Source organism: Primulina huaijiensis, chromosome 6 (assembly GCF_012295235.1).
Source record: "Primulina huaijiensis isolate GDHJ02 chromosome 6, ASM1229523v2, whole genome shotgun sequence".
Lineage (NCBI taxonomy): Eukaryota > Viridiplantae > Streptophyta > Magnoliopsida > Lamiales > Gesneriaceae > Primulina > Primulina huaijiensis.
Window position 1 is genome coordinate 7,616,601 of NC_133311.1, and position 10,221 is coordinate 7,626,821.

A 10,221-nucleotide genomic window follows, 5' to 3' on the forward strand; every position below is an offset into this window, starting at 1 on the left:
TATGGAAGGAAATGTAGATCTCCTATTCATTGGGACGAGGTTGGGGAAAGAAGAGATATTGGTCCGGATGTGATTGAAGAGACTGCCGAGCTTGTAGTCAAAATTCGTTAGAGAATGAAGACTGCACAAAGCTGACAAAAGAGTTATGTGGACAAAAGACGAAGGGACTTAGAGTTTACAGTGGGCGACCATGTATTTGTGAAAATAGCACCTTTGAAGGGTGTTATGCGCTTTGACAAGAAAGGCAAGCTTAGTCTAAGATTATAGGTCCGTTTGAGATTTTAGAGAGGATTGGGACACTAGCTTATAGAGTGGCATTGCCACCAACACTTTCTGGAGTTCATAACGTGTTCCATATTTCGATGCTGCGGAAGTACATGTCAAATCCATCACATGTACTAAATTATGAACCTCTTCAATTAACTCCAAATATGACATATGAAGAAAAACTTGTCCAGATCTTAGCAAGGCAAGAAAGAAGATTGCGAAACAAAGTCATCTCAATGGTCAAGGTCAAGTGGCTGAATCACTCGGAAGAGGAAGCTACTTGGGAAACCGAGAGGGACTTCAAGGGTCGCTATCCAGAATTATTCGGTAAGTTCTAATTTCGAGGACGAAATTCTATTTAGGAGGGGGGAGAAATTGTAAGTTCCAAAATCAAGAAAACGTAATCCAACTGCATGCGAATCTAGGAAACATGAAAAATGAGTAATTAACTGATTTTAATTGGTAATTGATCATGTGACATGCATGCTTATATGTTAAATATGATTTTATTATCATCATGCATAAAATTGTATTTTTAAGGAATATTCAAGTTGCGATCGAGGAACGGAGACCGAGGGCTGGAAAAAATAGAAAATGTTTTTATTTAATGATTGTTTTTGATTATTTAAAATAAGGGTGATGATTTTTATTATTTTTGAAAATAAGGAGTTTTGAGGTGATTTTATACGTCGGGACGTAAATTTTATCAGTGATGGTTTTTCAACAAAAATACGAACTTTTGAGCAACTCGGCTATTAAATTCACAAACTTATTTTACCCAAACTATTTTAAAATTTTAATTAAATCTTAATTAAGACTAATGGGCCTAAAATTTTGCTTATTAGGTCTAAAACCTTGTTAGTTAATTAATTAATATATATAATATTTAAAACACCCCAAAACCCTACCATGTTCACGCTCCTCACTCGAAACTCCCTCCCCTAACATCACAGCACACACGACATCACACTTTGCATATTCAAGGAATTTTCGGAGGCTGCAAGGTAGAATCAAGCCAAGGTTTTTGATCCGTTCTTCGTCGTCAACGTTAATTCGTGCGTATAAAACGCAAAGGCACGCCATATTCTCCTTTTACTCATCCATCTCACCATAGTATGTTGGAAACAAAATTTCGGCTGTTTGACAAACCATTTATCTATTGGACTAACTGATCAAGTATTCGAATTATACAGCTTGCCTAACTGAAGTATCGCGTGAGGTATGAAAGGCAACCGAATCCAGCTGAACTAAACCTTCAAAGTTAACTGACTGGTCAGTTGAATCACTCAGCACAAGCTTATCAGTTGATTCACTCAGCACAAGCTTATCAGCTACCATTTATCAGCTGATCGCTCAGCCATACGCGTCAGCAAATGAAAAGGACGTTCAACCGACATCAGTACTAGCAGACTGCAACTTGTAGTGGAACGCCGCATTTCAGAGTCTACAGTGTATGATTGTCAGGAGAATATCGACGTGACAATCAACGGATATAAAATTCAAATATTATATCAAGTTATCGTTGGAAGAGAAGTCTATAAATAGGCGAAGAGAGTAGCTGAAGAAACAAGGATACAAGAACAACTATTTTTACTCAAGCTGTTACTCTGCTGAAATCAAAATCTCACACTTACTAAGTTCTATCTGTAGCATTCAAGGCTACCGTCTTTGAGCTTGTTAGCACACTGTAATCTCTGTTATATTGTTAAGTTGTGCTAAGATCAGTCACGAAGTGAAATAGCCTGTTGTAACTAAGAGTTTCAGTTTTGGCATTGATAAGACCAAACTGAAGTGGGTCAGTACAAACATTGTATTCGATCAAAGTCTTTTAGTAGAAATCCTATCTTCGTGATAGAAGGGGTAACGTATGAGTTATTCCATTCTCCAAACATCTAGAAACAAATCGCGTGCTTTTCATTTCAGTTACCTTTTATTTTAGTTATTCTATCTTTCATTAAGTTTACTTCCGCAACTGTTTTTCAGTTAAACTGATTGTCATCGAGTGACGAGATACTGAGTATCAGTTTGTCATTGAACTGAACTCAACTTATGAAAAACGAACATAATCCGTGAGTGTTTATTCAACCCCCCTTCTAAACAATTTTCACTCCTTAACCGATCCTTTCAAATGGTATCAGAGCGGTTGTATCTCGTCTCAGAATATCTAAACTCTCAAACTGATCATTATGTCTTCCTTCAACAAGATCCCTATGTTTTCCAGAGAGGACTTCGATGACTGGAAAATAAGAATGCAGGCTCACTTAGCTGCACAAGATGATGACATGTGGTACGTTATCACTGACGGACCGATGAAGATTCTGAAAGCCGATACAGCAGTGGCTATCACTGAAGGGGAACCTCATCTTATAGAAAAGCCTAGAGATGAATGGACAACAGAAGACAAAAGGAAAGCAAATCTGGATAATGTGGCAAAGGATATACTGTACAAGACACTGGACAAAGTAACCTTCAGCAAGAATAAGATGTGTAAGACAGCTAAGGAGATTTGGGAAAAGTTGATCCAGCTGTGTGAAGGAAATGAACAAACCAAAGAGTATAAACTTTCTGTTGCTGTGCAGAAGTTTGACGATATCAAGATGAGAACTGGAGAATCGATGCATGAGTATGATGAGAGAGTCAGCTGCATCATCAATGAACTCAATGCACTTGGAAAAGTGTATACCAACAAAGAAGTTGCATTAAAAGTGATCAGAAGTCTTCCCAAGGAGTGGGACGTAAAGACCATGGCAATGAAGGAATCCAAGGATCTAAACAGAGTTGAGCTTCATGATCTATTGACTGATCTGAAAGACTATGAGTTTGAGCTGCAAACTCGAGAAGAAGAGCCTTCTACTCCAGCAGTCACAAATGCATTAGCTGCTGTCAGAACAGAACCAACTGGTTCAGTCGAGAAGTCTGCTGATCAATTGAGCAATGATACTATGTCATTGTTCATTAAAAAATTCGGAAGATTTATGAGAAGAAATCAAGGGAACTTCCAAAAGAATTATCAAAGAAATAATTCTAAAGAGGAATCAAATGGTTGCTACAACTGTGGCAAACCCGGTCACTTCATTGCTGACTGCCCCAAACCCAAGAAGGACAGTCAGGGCTCGACTGAAAGAAGAAAAAAGTCATATGAGCATAGAAAGAGATCCAAGGATGATAAGAAGTTTTCACAGAAGAAGCATGAGGTACTCTTAGCTGAAGAAAGTAAATCAAAATGGGCAGAGACTGACAGCGATGAGTCAGAACCAGAAACCTCATGCAGTTCCAATGATGGTGAAGAGGAAGTGAATTGTCTGATGGCTGGTGATACAGAAGAGGAGTCAAGCAGTCAACAGGTATTTGACTTCAGCTCAACTGATTTCACTAGAGAAGAACTTATTTCAACTCTTCATGATATGGTTAATGAGTATCATAAGCTTGCCTTATCGTTTGAAAATGCCAGAGCAAAGAAAACTGATCCCATAGACAATAAAACTAAAAATGATGAATCAGTTGATGTGTTCATTCTGAAAAGGGAGATCGCTGAGCTCAATGCTGAAAAGAGCAGGAATCAATCAATGATTCAAAAGTTGATGCTTGAAAATTCAAAGCAAACTGAGCTCATTCAGGCTTGGAACAAATCATCTGTTGCATTAACTGAAATACAGAACTCACAGAAATCAGTTACTGATAAAACTGGTTTAGGGATGAGCACCCAAGATGAAATGACTCCCAATGATACTCGACCAAAACTGAATATGGATAAAGGGAAATACATTCACTTTGTCAAATCAGTTATGGTACAAGAACAAGCTGAGCCAAGTAAACTGGTTGAACAGCCTACTGAAAGTACGAACAAGGCTAGAAGATATGGTATTGGTTATAGCCCAAAATTTTTAACTGACTCACGTAGTCAGTCATCAAAAAGATTCAGCAGAAAATATTCAAATGGCTAATCCAATTACTATAACAGCAAGCCGGTTCAGAAAAGATATCGGCTGAACAATCAGTCGAACGAAGCTAAATCACATGTTGTATCATCTGCACACTACACACCAAACACACACAAATCGAGAAAGGTCATCTGCAATACATCAACTATACAGTCAGTCAGACTAATCCAAGTCTGGGTTCCTAAAGGACTAATCAGTTTAGGACCCAAATAGAAAAAGGTACCAAAAATTATATCTTGTGTGTGATTGAAGGTAACAGGTACAATTAAGGAATCAATCTAGTACTTGGATAGTGGATGCTCACGACACATGACAGGAAATGCAGATTTGTTATCTCAACTGATCAAGTACACTGGACCAAACATCAGTTTTGGAGATAATGCCAAAGGTAAAACTGTGGGTAAGGGTAAGCTTATCCATGGTAACTTTACCATTAGTGATGTTTTATTAGTTGAGAATCTCAAGTATAATCTGATTAGCATCAGTCAATTATGCGATAACGGATTCTCAGTTCAGTTTGACAAACACTCCTGTTCAGTCAAAGACTCAATTGATGAGGTTATTCTAACTGGCAAACGGTGTGGAAACATTTACAAAGTCAATTGGAATGTTCAACCTTATGCACCAGTATGTTTCATTGCTTCAAAGATTTCCAAAAACTGGTTGTGGCATAAGAGATTGAACCACCTGAACTTTAAATCCATTGCATATCTGAGTAACCACGATCTTGTAACTGGTTTGCCCAAAATGGTATTTGTCAAAGATAAAATTTGTTCAGCATGTCAGTTTGGTAAACAAGTAAAATCTTCTTTTAAAAACAAGGGCCGTAAATCTTCTTCCCGATGATTAGAACTATTACATATGGATCTCTTTGGTCCAATACCAATCATGAGCTTAGGGGGATTGAAATACACCTTGGTGATTGTGGATGATTTTTTAAGATTTACTTGGGTTATTTTTCTCAAATTCAAAGACCAAACTGCTGCACAACTGATTAAGCTTTTCAAAAGATTATTAAATGAAAAATCAGTTGGAATTGATATAATCAGATCTGATCGAGAAAATGAATTCATCAATCAAACTCTTTCAAATTTTTTAGAAAATGCTGGAATTAAGCATGAGCTCTGCTCTCAGCTGCTAGAACTCCTCAGCAAAATGGAGTAGCTGAAAGGAGAAACCGGACCCTTAAAGAAGCTGCTAGAACAATGCTTGCTGATTCGTGCATTTCTCAAAGGTTTTGGGCAGACTTAGTAAACACTGCGTGTTATACTCAAAACAGATCGATGATTAATAAAAATCATATGAAAACACCATATGAGATCTGGCATGGAAGAAAAAGTGTGGTCTCTTACTTTAAAATATTCGGCTGCAGATGTTTTATTTCGATAATGGTAAAAATCATTTAAAAACCTATGATGTAAAATCTGCAGATGGAATATTTCTTGGATATTCTTCAGTTAGCAAAGCATATAGAGTTTTTAATAAAAATTCTTTGAATGTTGAAGAATCTATCCATGTTGTTTTTGAAGAAAACGCTCTAACTGAGAAGCCAATTGATCCAGTTGAGCTAATTGATAGACTTACAGAGATCAGTTTGGAGGATGAAGATGAAGAAGACAATCATATCAATCACAACAACTTCAAATACCAGAACCAGAAGTGCTAGAACAACCAGTTGAAAGGAAGCTATTCCTGATGTTTAGTTGGGGAGTCTATTGAGAATATTCAACTGCCAAATGATGAAGCTCCAACTGATACAGAAGTAGTTACCAACTTGGATATAACAAACACTGAACTCAGATGGAAGAAATCACATCCTCCGGAATCGGTGATAGGTAATCCATCTGATCCGGTAAGAACAAGAAATCAGATGCTTAACTTATTTATTCATTCAGCTTTTGTATCATAATTAGAACCAAAGAAAACTGATGAAGCTCTTGCTGATCCAAATTGGATAAATGCAATGCAAGAGGAGCTGAATCAGTTTACCCATAACCACTTTCAAAAACTGTTATAGGTACAAAATGGGTGTATAAGAACAAACTGAACGAATATGGTTCAGTTGTGCGCAACAAGGCAAGACTGATAGCACAAGGATATAGACAGGAAGAAGGAGTTGACTATGATGAAACATATGCCCCAGTTGCAAGACTGGAAGCCATCCGAATCTTCCTTGCCTATGCATCATTCAAGAACTTCAAAGTCTACCAGATGGATGTGAAGAGCGCAGTTCTAAACGGTCAGCTGCAGGAAGAAGTCTATGTGGAGCAACCTCCAGGTTTCATCAATCATACTTTTCCTGATCATGTCTACCATTTGAACAAAGCCTTATATGGTCTAAAACAAGCTCCAAGAGCTTGGTATGAAACGCTTTCAAAATTCTTAACTGATCATGATTTTTCAGTTGGATCAGTTGATAAGACCTTGTTAAAATTCTCTAAGAAAGATCACATTCTACTCGTTCAAATTTATGTTGATGATATTATATTTGGGTCAACTAACCCCAAATTATGCAAGAAGTTTGCTAAGTTGATGCAGGACAAATTCGAAATGAGCATGATGGGTGAACTGACATTTTTCCTTGGACTGCAAGTGAAGCAACTGGAAACTGGTATTTTTATCAGTCGGACCAAATATATGAAGGAGCTGCTCAAGAAATTTGGCATGGAATCATGTTCAGCAGCAAGTACTCCCATGAGTTTATCAGTCAAACTAGACAATGATCAAGGGAGAATATCAGTTGAGGCGACATTATACAGAGGTTTAATATGTTCATTATTGTACCTAACTGTTAGTCGTCCTGATATTGTATTTGCTGTATGCATGTGTGCTCGATTTCAAGAAAATCCTAAGCAATCACATTTCTCAGTCGCCAAAAGGATTTAAAAATACCTTAAGGGCACACAAAATGTTGGGTTGTGGTATTCTAAAGACTCATCTTTCAATTTAATTGGATATTCAGATGCAGATTATGCAGGATGTAAGCTTGATTGAAAAAGTACAAGTGGATCATGTCAGTTTCTAGGAGACAGACTGATCTCTTGGTTCAGCAAGAAGCAAACATTCATAGCTACTTCCACGACTGAAGCAGAATATCTTGTTGTTGGAAGTTGCTGCGATCAACTGCTCTGGATTCAGCAACAACTGAAAGACTATGGAGTTATCGCCAAAGAATCGCCTATATTTTGTGATAATACAAGCACGATTGCTATCACATATAACCCAGTTCTTCACTCAAGGACCAAGCACATCAATGTCAGGCATCATTTAATCAGAGATCATGCCTTGAAGAAGGACATCATACTGGAATACATCTCAACTGAGCAGCAAGCAGCTGATATCTTCACCAAACCACTACCCGAGACTAAGTTTTCTCACTTTCGCAATATTCTTGGTTTAATAGATTTATCTTAATCAGTTTTACTGATTATATCTCAGTTGCTAATCTATTTGTGTCATTTATCTAATTCTTAACTGATGTTAGCTTGTCAGTTTGTTATTATGATTCAGTTAGTCATTTATTTTTCAGCTGATGAGATTAACTACTGCAGAAAAATAAAAGACCAAGTTAAAACAATATGAGTCTTTATTTAAAGAAATTGTTGCCGATTACACCAAAATATTCTTCTTCAACAAAAAACCTCCATTTTTCATCCAACCGGATATTTCGCCAGTAGAAGTCTTATGAAAGCTATCAAAAACAGCTATTCGCTCTAGAATAGTCCTCTCCTTGTGGAGCATCAGCTGTAGACATAACCATCTTCAAAGAGGTTTACCGTCTCGACGACGTGCAAACGCTCTCTATACTTTTCCTGCTTTGCCAACACTCTAGGAGTGTTCGCTTTTCCACATTCATAGAGGAACTGGAGTCCTTGCAGCTCCTCCCAATAGCGAAGGATTTTATGGAAGACTTCATCTTCCATATCAACTTTACGTTTTTCCAGAGCAGTGTTCATAAATTCTTCAGCGATATCTGGAGTCCTTGAGCTACTTGCACCTGCCATTTTATCTGCTGAATATTCGTAACTGATATGTTTGATACTAACTGAGCTACTTCTATTTATAGCGCAGGGTCACGGAAGATGAAAGGGCTAAGTCGCTACAGCAGACGATTAACCTTCTAAGCATAAGATTTAATTTAATTAGTCTTGCTTAAGTTCGCGTAATATTTATATGCATTTATTAAGGGGAAATATTGGTTTTTAAGAGGTTAACTGAGCAGACAGATGTTACTAAATCTTCAACTGAAAGGACACAGTTTTACAACTGATCGTTCTGTTGGATATTCCACTATTCTTCTCACATACGTTAACCAATTAACCATTTTTATATTTCAAATTAAGTGACGTGACTATCTATTAAGCATTAAATGCTATCTTTCAGAAAATGATATGTTGAAACTTGGACCCACATAATCCACATGTTTACTACAAACGTTCTTACCAAACGAACACACGTTTTTATTTCAAAATTTTCATGGACTGACACGTGTCCAATAATACGAACAGTCGCATACAAAAGTACCTTTCCTGCTCCATTTCAGTTCTTCTTCTTACGCTTATCTAAAATTCTCAGAGAAAAAGCAAATTCAAGCCTTCTTTTTTGCAAAAAATCATTCAGTTCAAATGGCAAACTAGATTCCAGCGCATATGTTGAACGCTATGGCGATCAATTTCGGTTCAGTTCTATCTGTCAAAGAAGCTGATGTCAAGAATGTATTTCAGAAGCTTCAATCAGCTGGACTGAGAACATTTTTGGGACAATCTTCCCAAGAGATCTATCCGAAGGAGCTTTTCGATTTCTACTCTAGTGGATTTATCAATCAGGATGGAAGCATCTCATCTACTGTCAATGGTTCGTTGTTGACCATATCTGAAGACTCTTTTGGTGAGATATTCTTGTTGCCGTCTGATAGACTGACACACCTTGCTGATGTTAAAGCATAGGATATTGAAGAGATGCAGACACTACTCTCCGTTGATGGACGGAAAATCAAAGTTTCCGATCCAAAGAAGATACTAAAGCATGAGGTTCAGTTGTTGGCTGACATTGTAACCAAGGGGCTATTGGCAAAGGCAAGATCCTTTGCTGCTCTTACTTTGGAAAAATTTCAAGCCCTTACCATTATCATGGCCGGACGAAAACTCAACTGGATGCAACTCACCTTCAACATATTGAAAAATATGTTTCAATCCACCAAACAGTCCAAAGGATTTGCTGTTCAGTTGATCTATTTGCTGAAAATCAAAGATTCGGTGGCTGATGATTCTGAAAGATCATCCAAATTCAAAGTTTTCAATGCCAAGAATATTCTGCCGCCCAAGGCCAAACTGGATCTTACTCCTGATCAATTCGTGAAGATCAAAAAGGAGATTAGAGCAGAGCAGGCTGCTCCCAAGTCTGTGAAAAAGGCAAAAACTCAGGCACAGCTGAAAACCTCCAAAAGAAAGCTGATTGTCAGTGAATCGGAATCGGAGAAAACTCCATCTCCCAAGGTTACCAAGAAGCCTAGAACCCAGAAAACCAAGCCAATAGCTTCGCTGGAAGCTATTCAAACTGAAAGGCTGAAACCTTCAGACACTCAATAGTCTATTCAAGCTATTCCACTGAAAGCCGTTCCAGCTGAAGTTTCAGCAAGAGATCAGTTGCCTCAATCAACTGATCCATCCAAGAAGGTCATCACCTCAGCAGGTGAAAAGGAGTCAGCTAGGGCCGTATCTTCTCTGCAATCTGTCAATCGCCCTACCATCTTTGCTCAGGCTCGACCTAAAGGAATCACTATTCGAGAATTGGTGGAAACCACTCGTTCGGGACTGAACATTCCACACATTCTCACTGATGAGAAAGGCAAGGGCAAGATGATTGAAGAGGCCAGGCCAACAAATGCAATCCAAACCCATATTGACCTAATTTGGGAACAGGTCAATGCTTTTGCAGCGTCCAAACTGAAAACTTATGAGGCCTGGACCACGTACAGAACTCACACTTTTGCCAAACAATTGAAGAGGAAGTC